Raw genomic sequence first — 23,650 nt, 5'->3', positions numbered from 1 at the left:
AAATGCTTATTGTTCGGTGATCACGCTTCAAAAGTTTAGAAATTTCAAGACTGCTGCATCCCTCTGCAAGACATCTCACAATTTTGGACTTTTCAGAGCCCATCAAATCTCTCTTCTGACCCATTTTGAAAAAGGAATGGAAGTTGCCTAATAATTAAGCACACCTTATATAGGGTGTTGATGTCATTACTCAACACCCCTCCTCATTACAGAGATGCACATCACCAGATTTACTTAATTGATAGTTGGCTCTCAAGCCTATGCAGCTTGGAGTAGGACAACATGTATAAAATGTATCAAAGTGATCAAAATACTCATTTGCCTAATAATTCTGCACGCGGTGTATATACAGAACCTATGCACTAGTCTCTGTTCATAATTGGATCCAGGGAAAATGTGCGTTTTTCTCCATTATGGCCACATATGTCCTTATGGTTTCATCTACAAGGTTGTTTTGTTCTGGGGGGATTCATATGCACTATGTAATCAATGATGTCATCACTGTTACTCCCTGCACCTGCATCATCTACTAGGTTGTTCTTTTCTGGGGGACTCATATACACTATGTAACAAACGATGCTATCACGGTTACTCCTTGCACCATAATACCATGATATCAAGTCACGTTGCTCATGTCTATCTGTTTCCATGGACTGGGGATCCGGTCACTCGGACTCCTTGAGATTGTATAGGTAATTTTTCCACTCCATATCTTGTGTCTTTTTTCTTTCTTATTTTCTTGGTTATTGCCTTCCTTCCCTCTGTTTTTTCATTTTTTTAATTTTCCCTCTCCCCTTCTTGTTTCATTGTCCATCCTGTCACTCTGAATAGTTGGAAACAATATGATACAATACAAAGGCATTTTCTTTATGCTTGGGCTGGTGGATATTAGTGAATCCTCTCTTGTAAATTCTGTTATATGATGTATACATATGTTTTTCTATTCTGTTTTCATATTTTGTGTTCTTTTATTATTATTTTTTGATAAAAACAATTCATGTTGAATGTATTACATGAGTGCAAAGTGTCTTTTATGATTTAAGAAATGGATTGGGATCCTACTTGTGCCTTGGGTCCAGAAGTGCCTTGCCTTCTTTCATATGCTGTCCCTACACTAATCAGAGCAGAATAGCGGCGGTAACCGTGATTCTGCATTTATACAGCCTGGGTCACGTGGTGCGCTGGCCAATCACAGCCATGCCAATGCTTAGCATGGCCGTGATGGCTCAGGAAGTCACCCACAGCCTAAAAGCTGTGTTGCAGCTTTTCAAATAACTTTATTTGGCATCCAAACCCGTAAACTGGACATTCGGTAAAAAGTCCGTGTACGGATTGGTACCGGACACTAGGTGTCCAGTACATACCCCAAACTTTACAGTTCGGGTTCGCTCATCCCTAGTGCATAGCTCTTATGGACTTTGGCCAAACAATAGAATGTTGCACTTTGTGGGCATTCCAGCTCAAGGAAAGACATTCTCCTTTTTATCTATGAATATTATTCCCAATCATTGTAACAACAGCAAATGTAGGTCCTGTAAAAATGCATCCATAGGAGCTCTGCATAATATCTCATAATAATTCCATTTGGATAAAATATTAAGGCACATTTGCTCATATAATAATCTATTCAGCACCATGATATTGTCCCTTGTGACAGATGGTTTAATAATTATTGACTGATCTATATCAAGCTACAAAAGGAATTGCAAATTTGTCCTGGATAAACTAGAGCCAGCCTGATGTTCAACCCCAATATTACTTAATGAAAGTGGCACTAGTTCTTCAAAAATACCAATATGACTTGTGTCATACACCAGAGAGGCCCTTTGTTTTTGGCTTTTAATCCAGTGAAGGGTCCTTCTCCCATTTCTCCCTTACCTTCTCCGAAAGGTCCTCCAAGATATGGAGATTAGGTATGATGACACAGAATTTAATCTTCATTATCCAGATGTCTATTTTCAGTAGGTCAGAAGACTGTCATATTGTCTTAATGTTGAAACTTGAGTTGATGTTTGTTGTAACTTATTGTCTGTTATCTCTGGAAGACAGGGACGCATGGTCATGGAACAATGGATATTTGCTAAATATGTTGATTACCATTGTATATGTGGCTTGATGAATTGCAGAGCAATTGAGGACAAACTAATTGATTAAAGGCTCAAAAAAGAGATGAGTCCCTGCCACCTCCCCCTTGACCTGCGGATGATGACCTGAGTCATAGACGTAAATAAAAAAAGGGATTTCTATCATTCTGCAAAAAGAATCAGAGTGAATTGCCAGAGAAACAGCTAGGACACATGGCTTCATCAAGAGGGACACAGATTTGGATTCTACAGGAAGCCAGCTTATGGGACCACAGCCCTGGCAGGAGGAATACAGATCTTCTCCATTGACTATCACAGAACCCATGGATACATTTGGGGAAACCAGGTTGGGACCCTGCGCTTACCTGGTCCCATAGAGATGTTTGGGGTAGCCAGATTGAGACCCTCCAGTCACCTGGAACCCATGGATACGCTCGGAGAAAGCCAGGTTGGTACCCTCCGGTCACCTAGCCCCTATGGATATGCTCGGAGAAGCCAGGTTAGGACCCTTGGGTCTCCAGGTTCATGGATATGTTCAGAGAAGCCAGGTTGGGACCCTTAGGTCTCCTGGCCCTGTACCTGAATGAACTGTCAGCTTCCTAAGCTTATCCTTGCTTTCTCTCTGGGTGCCTGCCAAAAGTGGGGTGCCATTGGTGGGGGTAGTTGGCCCTGGAAGCAACGGAGTCACAACTGCTCTAATCCTAGCGAGTCAGTGGAAAGGTGAGACTTTGTAATTTTGCACCATCTTGTGTATTTGCTAGGACTGTTCTATATGTTTATTGTCTGTTTGGTAGTTCAATAAAGTATTGCCATACTGTTTTACCCTCACCCTGGGTTTTCTGAGTAGTATTTTGCCCACGGGAGACCCCTGTGTTTCCACATTAGGTAAATCTTTTTCCTCAATACTAAGATCCCTACATTTATTGCGTTCCATTGGTTTCATAAATATAGCCCAGCAAAGGGCAAAATAAATTTTGATTCTAGTAAATTGTTGCAACTTGCAAGAGATATACCAGAAATTAAGTGACCAGAAGTTAAGAGCTACCACTGTTTATTACCTGTACTTACTTCTTTATCTTCCCACTCTTATTCTTTCACCATGCTTATGACGCGCCCCCTGGGACATATTCCTTTTTGAGGGGAATACCCGGCACCGGATCAGATGGGGGGTTGTAGTCTCCGAGCGGCTGTGACCCGGTCCCGTGCCCAGGGCGTCAAGCTAAGTGTTATGTGGCAGCTTTACAGATGTTACTAAAGTTCTTTTGTGTCGACTACGCCACCCGTTGTGATGCGGTCACTGTGGCCGCCGCTGCAGCAGGGTCCGCTGAGGCTGATGGTGGGTGCGCAGCTTGGTGAGATAACCCCCAACGGGAGGGGTATAGCCTCAGAGGGGACAGGCGCAGAGGATGGGGGTTGTGGTGGTGCGATGCAGCCGGCAATGAAGACAGACTCGGGTTGTGCAGTTAAGGGTGTTTACTTACTGCTGATGTTGTACTGGTCACTCCAGCTGCTAGTGACCACCCGAGCCGTGCTGCGTCCACCAGGTCCTGGATCCGGCCAACCCCCAAACAAGTCCAGAGCGTGGCCCTGAGCTCTCCCTCTGTCCTTTCTTCAGCCGTCCCCACCAGTGATTCACCTAGGTCCAGCTCCCTCGAGCCTTCTGTTGGGACACCCTTGGCCCTGGGTTCCCTGACCCTTCATGTGGTGTGCCTTCGGGGTGAATGTGGTGGGTGACCGTGACAGACACTGCCCACGGTCTCCGGTCTCTGGCTGGGGAATGTCTTTGCCCCCACCAGCTTGGGTTCCAGTACCCTCTTGCTGACTCCTCACCCGGTGCTCTAATTTGGGTTCTTGGGTCCCTTCAGTCTTCCCCCTCTGGGTCTTTCTCTGCTCCACTCTCTCTCTCTCCAGGGCTGCTGTTTCCTTCTCTCTCCTCTCCAACTGACTTGTTCTCAGCGTCTGACCTTGTCCTCTGCAGCTGACTGACCCTGATCTAAGTTGGTGCCCTCCTTATATATCCCTCTATGTGTGAGCTCAGGTGACCAGCACCCAATGAGCTCCTATCACTACCCAGACTGCTCCCCCTATCTGCCCCTACACTACATGGGATGTACCACCCCCCTCCCACTCCAGCCAGGAACAGGCTCGGTTGTACCTGCACATTTCTAAGTGGGAGTACCGTCGGCCTGCTCCTCTGAAATGGGATGTATGCAGTGCATGCAGTCTATCTGAGCTCAGTTCCACACTCCTTCCTTACCCGGGAGTGGAATATCACACCTCTGGGTTGAGGTGCAATACCCCTGTAGCAGCCGAATCCTCAGGGTGCTACATTCCCCCCTGGTAAACCACAGCACGTCCTCGGGCTGTAAAGACATAAATAACACCAAAACATACAAAATTTTTCATATAAACATATAAAACATATAAAACATTATATATATAAAACTTTTCATATAAACATTCTCGTAGACTTCTCTTGTCTCTGGTTCCTCCTCCGGACACTGTGCACCGTGTGTCCGGGAAAAGTGCGACAGTCTCTTAGAAAATCTGGTTTTCTATAAAACCGGTAGGGGGCGCTTTAGGAAGCGCAACTATATACAGGGAAAGTTGGCCGCTCTCAGTCCTCGGCCAGGTAAAGGGAAGGGAATGGCTGCTCACAGTCCTCAGCCTGTAGGATGAAGGGGTTAACGGGTAACAGTTCACTGGTCCCAACGGGGACTATTTTAGCAGCAGCAACAGTTTCTTTGGTACCCGGTCGGGTAACTATTTACATCACTTGCTCTGCCGCACTCAACGGCGTCTTCCTCCTGCTCTTTGCTTATAGCTGGTGGTAACTTCAGACCCGTCCGGCCATGTGAGCTGGCTGAACAAGTCCTCTCCCAGACGCGGCACCCTTGATTTTGCGGGCGCGGGCGCGGTGGTGGTGGCGCCCGGGTTGCCCAGGCCTTGCGGCCAGGCCTGGGGCACCTGGAAGGTGAAGGGCACCGTTAGGACGGCGGCGCCCTGGGCTACCTGGCCTTGTGGCCAGGCCGGAGGCTCCGCGGAGGTAGGGGGCGCTGTTGGTGATGCGGCGCCCGGGGGTACTAGGCCTTGCGACCAGGCTGGTGGTAATTCCTGCTTTGTCACGCTCCGGGTCGGTGCGTGTGACGTCACAGGGGTCGCGGCGGCGGCTTCCGGTCGGGGCCTAGTCCATGGCGGTGACCTGGCGGCTACGGGCACAGCAGGGGGACTTTCGGGCTCTGCGACGGGGAGCTGGGGCAGGTAAGCGGTGTCACGGCTTGGGGTATAGGCGTCCCCTTTACCTGCCTCCATGCGTTCGGCTCCCTCCTCGGCGCCGTCTCCGGCCTTGGGTCCTCCTGCGCCATCCTCAGAGGCGGTCTGCTTCCTCTTCCAGGGTAGCGTGCTCCGTTGACTGGTCTTTGCTTGCTGGGTCATCTCCCGGCCCCACTCCGCCAGTATCTCACGCTGTACCCGGGCCATCCTCCTTGCGAGGCCCTCCAGGGCAGTTTGTGCACACTCCCGGTCTCGGGGGAGCTGCGCTAGGATCTCCGCTAGACCTAGCGGGGTTGTGGACTCTAGCAGGCTCCTGACCATCGGGTCGGTGCTGCTCTGCTCTGCTTCCGGCAGGCTCCTGGCCAGCGGGCCGGTGCTGCTCTGCCCTCCTTCCTCGGTCTCTAGCAGACTCCTGGCCAGCGGGCCGGTGCTGTTCTGCTTTCTCTCCATCTCCGGGTGAGCTTCTCCGCTACTCCTTGTTAGACCTCTTGCCTCCGGGTGCGCTCGCTCCAGACTGCTCCAAGCGACACCCATCTTTGTTCTTCTCTTTCGTCTCCTCCTACTTCGAGGGCGGTCCCGGGGCAACTCGGTGACTGTCAGCTCCAGGGGGAGTTCTTTCACGCTGACAGACACCTCCAGCATCACAGTCTCTGTTGGTGGGGGCGGTTTCCACTTTTGGCGCCATTTTCTGTCCTGGCCAACGATGGGAGGTGGCCTCCTGCCCTCCTTTGGCACGCCCATAATGGCGTCCGCTGCTCTTCCAAGGCGGGAAATCTGCGGTTTTGGCGGGAAGCGTCGCCCAGTGGCGGGAAACTCTGCAGATGGCGGGAACAAGCTGGAAATGGCGGACAATCGGCGGGAAACGACTGGTGATGGAGTCCGATGGCGTGGACCCTCCGGAACCGGCAGGAGTCTTCTTTCTGAGGTAAACTTGCACTTTTCTTCAGGCACGCAGTACCCGGGTGTTGCGGGCACGTAATCCTGCCGACTACGCCAAAGTTGACGCGCCCCCTGGGACATATTCCTTTTTGAGGGGAATACCCGGCACCGGATCAGATGGGGGGTTGTAGTCTCCGAGCGGCTGTGACCCGGTCCCGTGCCCAGGGCGTCAAGCTAAGTGTTATGTGGCAGCTTTACAGATGTTACTAAAGTTCTTTTGTGTCGACTACGCCACCCGTTGTGATGCGGTCACTGTGGCCGCCGCTGCAGCAGGGTCCGCTGAGGCTGATGGTGGGTGCGCAGCTTGGTGAGATAACCCCCAACGGGAGGGGTATAGCCTCAGAGGGGACAGGCGCAGAGGATGGGGGTTGTGGTGGTGCGATGCAGCCGGCAATGAAGACAGACTCGGGTTGTGCAGTTAAGGGTGTTTACTTACTGCTGATGTTGTACTGGTCACTCCAGCTGCTAGTGACCACCCGAGCCGTGCTGCGTCCACCAGGTCCTGGATCCGGCCAACCCCCAAACAAGTCCAGAGCGTGGCCCTGAGCTCTCCCTCTGTCCTTTCTTCAGCCGTCCCCACCAGTGATTCACCTAGGTCCAGCTCCCTCGGGCCTTCTGTTGGGACACCCTTGGCCCTGGGTTCCCTGACCCTTCATGTGGTGTGCCTTCGGGGTGAATGTGGTGGGTGACCGTGACAGACACTGCCCACGGTCTCCGGTCTCTGGCTGGGGAATGTCTTTGCCCCCACCAGCTTGGGTTCCAGTACCCTCTTGCTGACTCCTCACCCGGTGCTCTAATTTGGGTTCTTGGGTCCCTTCAGTCTTCCCCCTCTGGGTCTTTCTCTGCTCCACTCTCTCTCTCTCCAGGGCTGCTGTTTCCTTCTCTCTCCTCTCCAACTGACTTGTTCTCAGCGTCTGACCTTGTCCTCTGCAGCTGACTGACCCTGATCTAAGTTGGTGCCCTCCTTATATATCCCTCTATGTGTGAGCTCAGGTGACCAGCACCCAATGAGCTCCTATCACTACCCAGACTGCTCCCCCTATCTGCCCCTACACTACATGGGATGTACCACCCCCCTCCCACTCCAGCCAGGAACAGGCTCGGTTGTACCTGCACATTTCTAAGTGGGAGTACCGTCGGCCTGCTCCTCTGAAATGGGATGTATGCAGTGCATGCAGTCTATCTGAGCTCAGTTCCACACTCCTTCCTTACCCGGGAGTGGAATATCACACCTCTGGGTTGAGGTGCAATACCCCTGTAGCAGCCGAATCCTCAGGGTGCTACACTTACATATGCCATAACAGTTTTTGCTCCACTAATCCTTACTCTATTTCGCTATCCCAGAACCCAAGCACTCTCCAAACAAATAATTTTCTCACCTTCCCTCTTGCCTCTCCACCTGACCTCATCTGCAGACATGCTCCTCAACTTCACATCCCTTCTACTAAAACACAAAGCAAGCCAGGCACTATCCTTCTCCCACCTCTTCTCCCTCTCTCGGCTTCCCTTCACTACTCCGCTGATCCTTTTTTTCTGGAGCAATTTGGAACTCCCATTCCGTCTGCAAATAGCTCCATGTCATCCACAACCTCTTAGCAATTTATCCTTCCTGGGCATCTTCGAAACAAGGCTGATGTCCATTGACAGGGTCTCACCTGTCACTTTGTGTTACAGTGGCCTTCAATTCATCCACACTCCTCACTTTGGCAATAGACTCGGTGGTGGACTGGGTCTTATCCTTTCTAAAAACTACACCTTCAACCCCATCCCACCTGTGCCCTCCCTCATTCTCCCTTCTTTTGAAGTGTATTCTGTTTGTATCTACTCTCTCTCTAACCTACAAATGGCTGTCATATCCTGACCCCTGGGCCTGGCCACTGCCTTTATTGTCCACTTTTCCACCTGGTTTGTACACTTTCTCTTGGCTGATATTCTCACCATAATCATGGGGGACTTCAACATCCCTACTGACAGTCACCTGTCTGCAGCCTTCAAACTCCAGTCACTTGCTTCATCCTTTGGTCTTACTCAGTGGTCCTCCGCAGCCAACCACACAGACGCACATACATTATACCTTATCTTAACCTACCTTTGCTACCTATCTAACCTTACAACATTACCTCTCCTCCTATCTGACCACAATTTACTCACTTTCTCATCCCTGTGCTCCTCACTTGCCACCCACCTCAAGCAACTAGTGCACCCACAACAGAAACGCACACCTAGACATTTACACACTCTCTGACTCTATAAAACAGCTGTCCTCCATATCTTCTCACCCAGATCTACCTCTCTGGCCCAGATGTCACTTCTCTGCTGTCCAGAATCCCATCATATCTAGCAGCCATATCCTCCTTCTTCTCCTCCCACTTCCTCAATCTTAATGTGGACAAAACTGAACTCATCATCATTTTACCCCCATCTCGCATATTTTCCCCACCTGACCTTTCTGTCACAATAAATGACATCACACTTTCCCTGTACCGGCAATCCGCTGCCTCGGAGTAACCCTTGACTCAGATCTGTCCTTCAAACCCCACATCCAAGCTCTCGCCACCTCCTGTCGCCTCCAGCTCAAAATATTTCCAGAATCCGTGCTTTCCTCAACCCTCAATCTACTAAACTGCTTGTGCATGCCCTCATTATCTCCCGCCTCGACTACTGCAACTTCCTCCTCTGTGGCCTTCCTGCTAACACTCTTGCACCCCACCAGTCTATCCTTAACTCTGTTGCGTGACTAGTTCATCTCTCGCCTCGCTAGCCCTCTGCTATCCCCCTTTGCAAACTCCTTCACTGGCCCCAATTGCCGAGCATATCCAGTTCAAACTACTAACACTGACCTACAAAGCCATTCATAACCTCTCTCCTCCATACATCTCTAAACTAATCTCCCAATACATTTCCTTGCGTAATCTCCTGTCCTCCCAAGACCTCCTTCTCTCCTCCACACTTATTCGTTCCTCGCCCAATCGCCTCCAAGATTTCTCCCGAATATCCCCCATCCTATGGCATTCTGTGCCTCAACACGTCCGATTATCCGCCACACTTGGATCCTTCTGACAGAATCTGAAAATCCATCTCTTCAAACAAGCTTACAGCCTGCCTTGACCTTGCCTGCTGCCACCTCAACAACACCGGAGCTACCGCAACCTCCCAACCTACTGTCTTTTTCCCCATTCCTGTAGAATGTAAGCCCGCAACGAAGGGTCCTCTTCCCTCTGTACCAGTCTATCATTGTTTGTTTACTGTAAGTGATATCTGTATTTGGTATGTAACCCCTCCTTATGTACAGCACCATGAAATCAATGGCGCTATACACATAAATAATAATAATAATAATAAATAATCTTTTCTCCATGGCACAGACAGTGGCACCTTTTTCAACAACTCGACAATCTCTTCAGCTATTGACTAGGTCGCCCCATTCGTGCATGGCAGAGTGCAATGAATCAATAGACGACCTTGACACAACAACCTCACAAAAAAGTTTTGGCAAGTGTCCAGGGTTGCGGTGCGGGACTGAAAGAAAACACACTCACAAGAAGACTTCACAGCATTCAAACAAGCAACTTTCACATTCAAGTCAACATTCACCTTTACTAAACAAGACTACTTCACAACCCTGGTATCCTCTTTATCCCACAACCCCAAACAGTTACTCAACACTTTTAATTTCCTCCTCCGCCCTCCCTCATCTCTGCGAAGACTTTGCCACATATTTAAAAAATAAGATTGACCAAAGAAAAGTCTTTACTGTACAACCATCACAACCCCTACGTTTAACAGACCATTGCCCCTCACCCATAAACTTCCTCCACACCATCACTGAAAGAGAGTTTTCTCATCTCCTCCCCAAATCCTACTTCACCACTTGTGCACTTGACCCCATCTCATCCCATCCCATCTCCTCCCCAATATCACCACCACGCTTATTCCGGCCCCAACCCATCTCCTCAACCTGTCATTAATTTTTAGTACCTTCACTGCTGCTTTCAAACATGCCACAATCACACCGATCCTGAAGAAACCATACATCTACCAGATCTTTACATCCAACTATCGTCTCATGTCGCTGCTTCCATTCGCCTCCAAATTCCTCGAACAACATGTCCATGCTGAACTTTCTTTGCACCTCTCTTTGCACCTCTCTTCCAACTCACTCTTTGACAGCCTACAATCTGGCTTTCATCCCCAACACTCAACAAAAACTACCCTGACCAAAATTACAAATGACTTACTGCCAAAGCTAACAGGCAATTCTCTATATTCCTCCTTCTAGACCTGTCCTCTGCCTTCAACACAGTTGACAACTCCCTCCTACTACAAATCCTCTCTTCCCTTTGCATCAAAGAACTTGCCCTCTCCTGGATCTCCTCATACCTTTCTAAATGCACATTTAGCATCTCCCACTCCCACACCACATCCTCATTCCGTCCGCTGGTGTCCTTCAAAGCTCTGTCATTTGACCCCTACTCTTCTCAATGTATACTTTTGGCCTGGGAAAACTCATGAAGGTCATGGCTATCATTACCACTTTTACGCTGATGACACTCAGATCTACCTGGCAAAGTTGTCACCTTTCAGCAGACCAGAATCCCAGAGTGTCTATCAGCCATATACTCCTTCTTCTCCTCTTGCTTCCTAAAACTCAATGTGGACAAAACTTAACTCATCAACTTTCCTCCATCTCACCTCACCCCCCTAGCCAATCTGTCTGTCATAATAAATTACATCATGCTTTCCTCTGTACTGGAAGTCCACTGCCTCGGAGTAATCCTCGACTCTGCTCTGTCCTTTAAACTGCACATCCAAGCCCTTGCCAGCTACTGCTGCCTCCAACTCAAAAATATTTCCAGAACCTGTTATTTCCTCAATCCTGAACCTATTAAAATGTTAGTGTATGCCCTCGTCATCTCCCGCTCTAGACTACTGCAACATCCTTGTCTGTGGTCTCCCTAGTAGTGATGAGCGAGCACTAAAATGCTCGGGTACTCGTTGTTCGAGTCGAGCAAATTAGAATGCTTGAGTGCTCGGTCCGAGTAATGAGCCCAATGTAAGTCTATGGGAAACTCAAGCATTTTTCCGGCCCCCTCCCAGAGGTCTGCAGAGGGCCTAAAAATTGCCGAAATTAATGGGAACAGTGCTCAAGTAACATGGGAACAGCATGGGGAAGACACCTGGAAGCATCTCTGGGTCCCAGGTCACTGCTGTCAACAATATTGTCAGAGTATTGTACCACTTTTACGGACTCACAATAAAACATACAAAAAGGAAACCAAAACGTTAAAGAACATCCTTTCCAAGGTAATGACTTGTATATAAGGCAAAATAAATAACCAAAAACAAAAATGTTCCTCCACACCTTGGGCTATGTATTTGATGCGTTTTTGCACTTTTGCATTGCTTTCAAAAGTGAAAAATACATTCACTGGTAAATGTCATTTTAACATTTTACTACCTTATCTGGTCATGTGGTGTGTGAGACATGATCAGACACATCCTGTTTCATTTATGAGGGAGGGAGTCTGAAAGTCACAAAGCCTATTTTTATAGGGCCATAGGGGCCCTTACTATTCTTAAAGGGCCAGCAGTCGGCCCTCACTATTGTTAGAGAGCCATCAGCTGGCTATGATTTGTTGTTCCCATTATTAACGAGTGGGTCTCCTATACTGTTATTGCATATGCAGTGACTGCAAGGGCTGCCAAAATTTAGGAAAAACCCAATACCAATTTAAAGACACATAGAGGTGGGCCTCAGTAATGACATGTTCCCATTAGAAAGGAGCGGTTCTGCTATACAGCTATAAGGTATGCAGTGAGTACAACGGCTGCCTAAATTTGGGAAAACCCCAATACCAATTTAAAGACACATAGAGGTGGGCCTTAGTAACGACATGTTCCCACTAGAAAGGAGCGGTTCTGCTTTACAGTTATAGGGTATGCAGTGAGTACAACGGCTGCCAAAATTTAGGAGAAACCCCAATACCAATTTAAAGACACATAGAGGTGGGCCTCAATAACGACATATTCCCAATAGAAAGGGGCGGGTCTCCCATACTGTTCTTGCGTAAGCAGTGATTGCAATTGCAGGCAAAAATTTGGAGGCACTCCAATGCCCCTTGCAAGAGACGTAGAGGAGGGCCTCATGAAAAAAATGTTCCCATTATTATGAAGTGGGTCTCCCATACTGTTTGCCTATGCAGTGAATGCAACGGCTGCCAACAATATGAAGGCACTCCAATGCCCCTTGCAAGAGACATAGATATGGTGATATAGTAGATATAGTGGTGATATGGTGGTGGAGGATGAGGATGAGGAGAAGGAGGAGGACAAAAGCAAATAGACAAACTCAGCATATACCCATGTTTGAGTGTGAAGACAGAGGTGCATGGGAATAGAGTTAGACCTCCCCAAAAAAAAGACAATGTATTTGAGTTTATGTTACGCTGCTATCATTCGGTGGTGTTGAGAAGTCTGGCCCAATCCAGTCCTTGTTCATTTTTATAAGAGTCAGCCTGTCAGCATTTTCAATTGACAGGCGGATGCGCCTATCAGTTATAATTCCCCCGGCGGCACTAAAAACCTGCTCTGACAAAACGCCAGCGGCAGGGCAGGCCAGGACCTCCAAGGCGTAGAGAGCCAGTTCATGCCACGTGTCCAGCTTGCATACCCAATAATTATAAGGCACAGAGAAATCACAGAGGATGTTGGTACGGTTGGAAAGGTACTCCTTCAGCATCTTCCCAAACTTTTCCCTCGTGAGACAACCCCTCGCATCAGGGCCTGTAAGTTAGGAGGGTCTGAGAAAACTGTCCCAGAACTTTGACAGTGTTCCCCGCCTCTGCTGGATTGGATTTGTGTCTCTCTCGCCTGTACTCCTTGGATGTCCAACGAACTGTGACCTCTGCCGCCAGCGTTTTCAGATGGGAATTTTTTTAATAATTCCACAACAAGGGCATTTTGGTACTGACCCATTTTAGCAGACCTGTCGGCCACGGGAATAAGAGATAGAAAGTTCTCCTTGTAGCGTGGGTCTAACAGTGTCACCAACCAGTAATGACTGACACCCAAAATTTGGAGAATGCGAGGGTCACGGGAAAGGCAGCATAACATAAACTTAGCCATGTGTGCCAGACTGCTAAGAGGCAAGACTTCCGTGTCCTCACCAAGAGGATGACTGACCATGCTCTCCTCCTCATCCTCCTCCTCTTCCTCCTTCCTCTCCTCAGGCCATCCACGCTGAACAGATGGTATGACAGTTGTGCGGGTAATACCGTCTATAGCACAGGAAACTAGCTCCTGTTCTTCCGCCTCCTCCTCTTCCTCATTGTCATCCAATCCACATTGGGATGAGATGAGGCTGGGCTGTATGGAATCACCCTGTATGGTTCCTTTCTCCATCTCATCATGATCCACCTGCAATGCCTCCTCTTTAATTGTGAGCAGCGAGTGTTTCAGAAGACAGAGAAGCGGGATGGTGATGCTAATTATGGCATCATCGCCGCTCACCATCTTGGTGGAGTCTTCAAAGTTTTGGAGGATGGCACAGATGTCTGACATCACTCCTGAGGTCTTATGTGTGGAGGCTGACCTGAATACCAAGGCCGTGTTGATGCTGGTAGTCAATAACTGTCCTCTGCTGCTCACAAATCCTTCCCAACATCTGCAATGTAGAGTTACAACTCATGGGGACATCGCACAACAGTCGGTGAGTTGGAAGCTGCAAATGCTGCTGAAAAACGACAAGGGCGGCGGAAGTTGTAGCAGACTTTCTAAAATGGGCACACACGCGGCGTACTTTGATAAGCAGATCAGGCAGAACCGGGTAAGTTTTGACAAACCACTGAACCATGAGGTTAAGCACATGGGCCAGGCATGGTACGTGTGTGAGTTCGCCTCGTTTAGAGCCGCCACCAGGATCCGGCCATTGTCTCCCAGGACCATGCCTGGCTGTAGGTTCAGCGGTGTCAGCCACAGATCTGCCTGCTCTTTCATAGCTGTCCACAACTCTTCAGCGGTATGCGGCTTGTCACCGAAGCATATTAGCTTCAGCACAGCCTGTTGCCGCTTGGCCGAGACAGTGCTGCAGTGCTTCCAGCATGTGACTGATGTGGTAATTTCGGAGATGGTGGCTGAAGAGGAGGAGGAGGTGCAGGAGCTGTAGAATGTGAGGGCAACCCTGATTAACCCAGGGCCCGCAATCCTTGGCATCGGGAGGACGTGTTCCGTCCCAAGGCCCGACTGGGTCCTGGCTTCCACTATATTAACCCAGGGTACCGTCCCAACCCACAAGCACTTGTCCACGTGCCTGTGGGTAGGTGGATTTTCCCAGTAACTGCCTTGTTAAGGGCACGGCTGATGTTGTGGGACACGTGCTTGTGTAATGCAGGGACAGCTGGAGACCGAGTACCAATGGATGGCCGCCATCATCAGGTTGCGGAAAGCTTCCATCTCCATGAGCCTAAAAGGCAACATTTCAAGCGCAAGCATTCGCGAAATGTGTGAATTTAGTAGTGTGGCCTGTGGGCCGTTGGCTGCGTATTTACGCTTGCGTTCCAAGGACTGGGGAAGGGATAACTGAACAATGTGCTGGGACAAGTACATGGCTGCTGATGGTGCTAGTTGAGAGTGTGCAACGACAGGTGCAGAGCGGGAGGCATCTTCGTATGCGCCATGGACAGGGTATTGGCGTGCATGCACAACAGCGGAAGAAACAGTGGTGTCACCCGCAGACACTGTTTCGTGAGCCTGGCATTCGGCCCACCTAGTTGGGTGCTTTGCTGTGCCTGATCATGCTGGTGGTGGTCAGGCTGGTAGTTTTGCTACCCCTGCTGATGCTGGCCTGGCAGATGGTGCAAATGACCTTTTTGGGGTTATCTGCAGAGTCTTTAAAAAAAACAGACTTGAGAAGACCTAACAGTTGTACTGGCAACTTCAGTCGTGTTGATGTTACAGGGAACGCTTGCCCGCCTTGTGTCTGCGGCCAACACACTGCTTGTTCCTGCCTATTGTGGTGCTATGCCTCTCTCCCCCTGTGTGCTGCTGTCCTCACTCTGCATGTCCCCCTGCCAGGTTGGGTCAGTGACTATATCGTCCACCTCCTTGTCTTCCACTTCCGCACCCTGGTCCTCATCCTGACTTTCTGGCAATTGTGTCTCATCATCATCCACCTCTTGCGACAATAATTGCACTTTCCCACCGTTACCTTCATGTGACAGTGGCTGCTCAAATATTTGGGCATTGCTACACGCGTTCTCCTCTTGCCCGAATCTATAAATGAATAAATGAACAGCTCTCCAGAGTGTCCAAGTGTGGGATCAGTTGTCTCCGGGCATTTGGCATGGTGGGAGGAAGGAGGATCAGGGTGAGGAAAATGTGGTCCAGACTCATGGCTACTGAGACTTGACCGTGTGGAAGACAGGGTGGTGGTGGTGGTGGCAAAGTGACTGGAAGCATTATCTGCTATCCAACCAACAACCTTTTGACACTGCTCTGTGTTTAATAGTTGTGTTCTGCAGTCCCCTAGTAAGTGGGACAGGAAGGTCAAGCGGCAAGATGTGGGTGTTTGTTGTGGCACAATTTCAGCTTGCACATGGCATCTGCATGCACCATCACCATCACGTCCACTTCCCCTTCCCTTGCCACGCACCTTGCCCATTTTAAATGGAAGACAATATTTTCCACGTTCACTACAAATGGCTGGATTGTAGCTGCATTTACATGTGGTACGTGTGACGGACAACCACGGTTTTAAATAGCGGCCCTGTAGTTTACTATTCTTCACAGCGAGCATGTGTGAACAGCTTCACTGACACACTGCAACAAACTGTAAATGGAAGACAGAAATGGCTGAATTTGGACCGCAGTTCTATGTGATACGTCTGACGGACAACCACGGTTTTTAAATAGCCGCCCTATAGTTTACTATTCTTCACAGCGACCACGTGTGAATAGCTTCACTGACACACCGCTACAAACTGTAAATAGAGGACAGAAATGGCTTAATTTAGACCGCAGTTATATGTGATACGTCTGACGGACAACCACGGTTTTTAAATAGCCGCCCTATAGTTTACTATTCTTCACAGCGACCACGTGTGAATAGCTCACTGACACACCGCTACAAACTGTAAATAGAGGACAGAAATGGCTTAATTTAGACCGCAGTTATATGTGATACGTCTGACGGACAACAACGTTTTAAATAGCGGCCCTGTAGTTTACTATTCTTCACAGCAACCATGTGTGAATAGCTTCACTGACAAACTGCAACAAACTGTAAATGGAGGCCAATATTTTCCACGTTCACTACAAATTTCTGGATTTTTATAGCTGTAATATGGAAAAGACCTATTCTGTAGTGCTAAAGAGCAAATGGAGCAGAAAAATGGTGTACTCTGGATTGCTTTTTAAGCAAATTATCAGGATTAAGATAAAAAAAATTAGCCCTGGCCCCTGATATCTGGGGCTATGTCTATGGATATCCGTAAGAGCAGCAGCAGCTAGAACGTGCAATGAACACTATTGTGCTGTATAGTGTTCACAAATTTCTCTGCCTGCCTAACTCCTGCTATCACCACTGAATATATGCAGCTGGATTAGGCCTCAGAAGGACTGTTAGTTTAGATGGATATATAGATATCCTGAGGAAGCAAGAACGAAAACGCGCGTTCGGGGTCTGGGTTGGAGGCTTTCTTTGGCACCTGAATATGGGTAATGAAACTATCTATTTCACTAAATGTTAGACACTGCTCTGTTGATCTGTTTGTGGCATTGGTTTCAGTTAATACTACCATACAGCATTTCAGTTCCCTGTGTGCTACCAGGCACTTGTTTATATCTCGTACGTGAGGCTCTATATGCTGGAAGTTTGATACCCCCATGGAGATTGAAACTATTCATATGTAATTAGTGTTCCCTGCATATATGGCCCACTAGGTGGCACGTATGTGACTTTACAATACTGCTGTGTTACCTTGCATTCTGCCCTTTAACTTGCTGTTAACCTTGCTATTAATATACTCCTTGTTGCCAAGTGGATTCCCCTTGCCCATATACTGGGTATTTATACTGTCTAGCTTCATACATATTTCTATTTTTTGTATGTGAGTATGTAATGTTTTTAATATATTACTTAATAAAATATTATTTTTTAATGATGATTATGAACTCAATGTTCTCCGTATTTTGTAAATTGGATTTATAGATATGTTGTGGAATACCTACACTAACTAATAAACCCAACAAATTTCTCTCTGACTCAGCAGCAGCTCTCCCTACTTTGCCTGTCTCCGGGGTAGACTGTGATGAGCCTAGTTTCACTGGGTCTTAAATAGACCCGATGATGCTGTGCGGCAAGTCAATCACTGTAGTTCCACAACTGACATGGCTATGGCATTACAGTGCATGACAGGCAATCCCTGCATATTCATTGGCTCTCTAAAGAGCCATAAACATGCAGGATGGGGACCCGAGTTCTTGCCCGAGCAAGCCTGAAATACTCGCTGAGCTTGTCGAGGACCGTGATTCTCCGGCGAGTACCGAGCAGTGGCGATCATGTTAGCTTATCACTACTCCCTAGTAATACGCTCACACCTCTCCAGTTCATCCTTAACTCTGTTGTCCAACTAATCTACCTCTCCACATGCTATTCTTCTGCTTTTCCCCTCTGCAAATCCCTTCACTGGCTTCCTATTCCATAAACATATAAAGTTCAAACTGCTAACACTGACCTACAAAGACGTCCATAATCTGTCTCCCCCATATATTTCCGAACTAATGTTCTTACAGTATGTCTTCCAAAACGCAACCTCCAAAGACCTCCTGCTCTCCATACTCATACGTTCCGCACCTAATCACCTCCAAGACTTCTCTCTAGTACACTCAATCCTCTGTAATTCTTTGCGGCAACACATCTTATTATCCGCCACACTTGGATCATGTACAGTACCTTAGAATCAATGGTGCTCTAAGAAATAATAATAATTACTATAAAAAAGTAATAATAATAATAATTCTACTACTACTAATAATAATCTTACTAGAGTTAAAAATTCTAGGAGAGTTACTGAGGTGGCTTCTCTCTATACACACCGGGTTTATCCTGCAATTCATTATTGTACACTGCAACAATATGAAAATATTGTTGTGGTTCTATTAATACAGTAATTAAAAAAAAACATAGTGTAAAGGTGATGTCAAAGCAGAAAAAGAGAAGATCTATTTCAATTGAGATGAAAAACACCCACTGCCGGAAAAGAAGAAAGTATACTGACAGAGGACAAAGGAAATGGTGAAGAGGAATTCATTAATTGACGTTGTTCTTCATTTTTGTCTGGATACTCAACAAATATTTATTGGTTATATAACTCGGAAGCACCAACTACTTTCTGACCAGAATGGTTTTATACCAGGGAGAAGAACTGATTCATTTTAGAAGAGTGTTTGCAAAATATGCAAAATATACAAATAGGAGAAGGAGCCCACCGCTCTATTCTGGTATTAGATGCCACAAATGCTTTCAACAGGGTGGAGTGGGAGCTTTATGTGTGCAAGATATTAGAGAAGTTTGGTTTTGGGGAGAATTTTATTAGATGGAACAAACTATTATACCATTCATCACAAGCCAGAGGGACAAGATTTGGAGGCCCCATCTCTCCTCTTCCCACTATATTTTGCTTTGTTTATTGTACTGCTTGCATTTAAAATCAGGAAGCATGAGGAAATTAGGGGCTTTGGCAGCAATGGAGAGGGGAATAAAAAAGTCTCTATGCAGATGATAAACTGCTATGTTTGACAGAGATGCTCATGCACCATAGAGGTGATCAGGTCTTTTAGTGCCTACTCTATCTTAGATATCAACTGTAGTAAATGAGTTTTGTTACAACTTGATGAAATGAGAATTACAGATTTTAGTAAAAAAAATAATGGTTTGGATATTTAAAGATAGTTACCACAGGGGAGGTTCTGTATATCGTTAATTAGGGTAAAAAGATGTTGATGTGGATGATGCTGCTGTTATCTAATGCCTATAGAATATCTCTGATTAAGGTGATGATCTCTCTCCTCTAGTTCTTTATATCCTCAGTGTCTGCCCGGTATGGGTGATTAAGACATTTTTTATGTTAATAGAAACTCTTCTGAACAATCTGATTTGGTGGCAAGAGAGGCTGAGCATAAAAAAGAAAATCTTTGGATTGCAGCATGATGTCTAGCTTTTGAGCTTCTATTTAAGTCCTATTTAAGTGATTTCTTAATAGAGAACAGGTGTGTAAGTAATCAGGCCTACGAGTGGTTAGATAAATAGAACTCAGCTTCCCAAAGATGTGATAAGCCACAATTAATTTATGTTTTAAGGTGGGGAAAAAATCACTTTCACACAGGGCCCTGTAGGTTTGGATTTCTTTTTCCCTTAATACTATAGACCTTTGTTTAAAAACTGCATTTTGTGTTTACTTGCGTTATCTTTGCCTAATATTTAAATTTGTTTTGGGATCTGAAACATTTAAGTGTGACAAACATGCAAAAGAATATGAAATCAGGAAGGGGGCAAACACTTTTTCACACCATTGTATTATACCGAATGGAGAAGAAAGCTGACAATACTTGTAAACTGTGTAAGAAACAAGGGCAGATTTGATACATTTATCAGGGGGTATAAAAATATAGAAGGCAAACTGTGGATTTAGATCTCTATTAAGGTCAATTCAGCAATTGTAAACTGCTGATGGCAGAGATCAAATGAGGAAGAAGAAGAGCTCTAAAGGAGGAATCTTTATATAGCAAGAGTGGATTTAGTTACGAAATGGATAGGTAAAGAATTTAATATTATGGAATATAAGAATTTAATGGATGTAAGACAGTTATAAAAGACGAGAGGGTGTATTTAAAATTTTTAAAATTGGGAGAAAATTTGGAGAACATTAACACTTGAGGAAGAGGGATAAACAACCGCCAATACAACAGTGAGGTTTTTTTTTTTTTTTCATTATTAGTTTATGTACAAAAGATTATATCAACAATTGTAAATGGGCAGGAGTGGGGAAATCAGAACGATTGTTCTTTTTGTCTGATTTCACTTTTTGTATTTGTACAATATGTTTTGTATATTTAAATAAAGTTATAAAAATAACAACAGCAAACAATCAAAGCATTCCACTGACGTCACAAATGACTGGACGATATAGAACACCCCGTCATCCAGAGTTCCGTTGAGGGGTTTTGTAGGCGTTTGTAGAGAGAGGAGCGTTGTGAGTGACTTTTGCTATTATAATGAGAGTAAAGCGCGTTAAGCGTATTGTAGTTCTCTCTGACACCAAGGACAGCAGCGATAATGACTTCCATCAGGTGAGCGACACTTTTATATTTTTAATAATACATTTGGGATAAAAATAACAGAAAACGATGGTGGGATCAAACATATGGCTCCAGAAAGAGGGAATATGGGGGGAGAGTTTGCATCATGTTTGCAGAGTAAAGACTGCCCTCCGTTGTGGTATTTGTGACAATATGTCCATGTACAGGATGAATAATAATATTGTATGAAGACAAGTAAATGTCACCACCATCCCTATACATATCCTAACCATAAGTATCCCATAAACCCGTCATACTCTGCACATGAAATAAGCAAAGCCCAATGGTAACCACATTCATATAGGCGTCTAACTGTAAATCAGGGGAATATGGACCAAGATTATAAATTGGAGATCTTGATGGTTATAAATTCTATCTAACATGTTTGCCATTTTTTCAGTCTCATCCACGAAAGAGGCCAGCACCGAGGTCTCCAAGCCAGGATAACACCAGTGGCTTCAATTCGGGCTCGATTCCGAATATTCCAGGTACTGTGCTCCGATCCAGTTAATGCTCTGATATATTGGGGCTTCATTATAGTCATTGGGCGCAGATCACATGCACATTGTGATCAGGGATTGGATTTATGTCTTTTGAACGACTACAGTAATGAGTTCACATGAAATGTTTCTTTTCAGCATTTGGTCAGGAATATTCCTGCTGCCATTCTAAAGTCAGACAGAAATGGGATTTGGGGATTTCTTCTTATGGTGGCCATACACAGTGCAGGTTACTGTAGCAGAGTATAATCGTCTACCCCATGTACATATAGGGGTAAACTGGATACAATATTAGGGTTTATATCTTTTCTGTTGAGCCTCAGTTGTTGCTATTACAATATTCTAATAAGAGATTTATGTTGTGTTGCCCCCACAGATCTGATATTACCAACTTCAGATAACAATCCGGACAGTACCACCTGGTAAGACACACGTCTCCTCCATTACTAGATATCTGATGGGGATTAATGACCAATGGTGACTCATATTCTGTTACATTTATTTCACAGCTCCGATGAGATCATTTTGATATCTGATGATGATGATTCTAATAGAGCAGGAACGTCCACATCTAATAGTAAGTTATAATTTCTAGATACAATCCAGGCTTATGTTATAGTAGAAAGAACATTGAATTTTCTGTATTGTCTCAGATCAGTTTCCAAATCTAATGATTAAAAACAAATTATAGATGGGTCTGTGCATTTTTAAATTAAAGATACATTAAAAGGGTAATCCTATTTTAGACATGTTTTATTGGTGTGGGTCCATGTCTGAGACACTTCTATATTGGAGAACATTTCTTTTCAGCATTTGGTCAGGAATATTCCTGCACCCGCTCTAAATTCAAGCAGAAATGGGATTTGGGGATTTCTTCTCATGGTGGCCATGCACAGTGCAGGTTACTGTATGTGGATGTGATCTTTTTCCCCATGTACATATCGGGGTACACTGGATACTTTAGTAGGATTTCTTTGATGTTTACCCTCAGTTGTTGCTCTTACAGTATTCTAATATGAGATTTATGTTGTGTTGCCCCCACAGATCTGATTTTACCAACTTCAGATTATGACCCGGACAGTACCACCTGGTAAGACATATGTCTCCTCCATTACTAGATACCTGATGGGAAATATTGACCAATGGTGACTCATATTCTGTTATATTTATGTCACAGGTCCGATGATGATGTCATTATTGATGATGATGATTCCAGTACTGATAGATCTTCCACATATAATGGTAAGTTATCATTTCTAGACACAATCCAGTGTTATGTTGTTGTATTAAGAACAACAACTTTTCTGTACTGTCACAGATCAGTTTTACAATATTCTAATAAGAGATTTATGTTGTGTTGCCCCCACAGACCTGATTCCACCACCTTCAGATCATTATCCGGACAGTACCACCTGGTAAGACCCACGTCTCCTCCATTACTAGATACCTTATGGGGAATAATGACTAATGATGACTCATATTCTGTTACATTTATGTCACAGGTCCGTTGACAACATCATTATTGATGATGATTATTCGAGTACTGATGGGTCTTCCACATATAATAGTAAGTTATCATTTCTAGATACAATCCAGGGTTATGCTGTTGTAGTAAGAACAATGAGTTTTCTGTACGGTCACAGGTCAGTTTCCAAATTTAACAATTAAACACAAATTCTAGATGGGCCTGTGCCTTTAAACCCTTAGGGTCAGGTCAATTTTTAGTTTGTGTGCTTTTGTTTTTTCCTTTTTCTTCCTTGTGACATAACTTTTTATATTTCCATCCACATTGCCGTATGAGGGCTTGTTTTTAGTGTGATGAGATGTTCTTTTTCATATCTAGTAAAAAATCCTATAATCTCAGCTTCCATTTATTTCCTGGCAAGCATTATCAGAATGAGTGAGATTCTCGAGGGTCCACCCTCCGGCCATTAGAGACATGTTCACTTCTGATCTTGTACTACACACATACATCATTAATAAGGATAGATTACCTGAGCAAAAAGTGGGGTAGACGTCTGAGAAAACTCATGGGTCCTGTTGAGGTTGAACCCCATTATAATTTCAGAATCTGTTCCCAGTGGAGGATCCTGGGGATCTCTGGTGGTCTGACCAGCTACGTGTTCTGCTCTGGTCTGATCCCATATTCATAGTGTTATTAGCTCTCTACACTCCATATTTATAGATCCCTCTCTAGTATGGACCTGCATACTGACATGTCTGATTTGAGCCTTATATAAAGCATTTTGACTCTTCCATATTTCTGTACAGATAATTTGCCATCTGATAGTGAGGAGAGCTCCACTACAGAAGAGAGGTGAGTTATGCCGGACACATCTATATCTATATAAAACCAGGACCTCAGTAAGAAATGTTTCCTGTGGATTTATATATGTTTCTTTATCTTCTCCAGAACACAGCTATGTAACATCTCCGGCTTTATCCTGGAAGACATTACTTCTCCTACTTCCATCTACGTTACCCACTTCCAGGTAACAA

The sequence above is a fragment of the Phyllobates terribilis genome, unplaced genomic scaffold, assembly GCF_046119375.1.
Source record: "Phyllobates terribilis strain yellow unplaced genomic scaffold, ASM4611937v1 Scaffold_1__5_contigs__length_1240528914, whole genome shotgun sequence".
NCBI classification, from domain to species: domain Eukaryota; kingdom Metazoa; phylum Chordata; class Amphibia; order Anura; family Dendrobatidae; genus Phyllobates; species Phyllobates terribilis.
Note: the sequence above shows the minus strand (reverse complement) of the source record.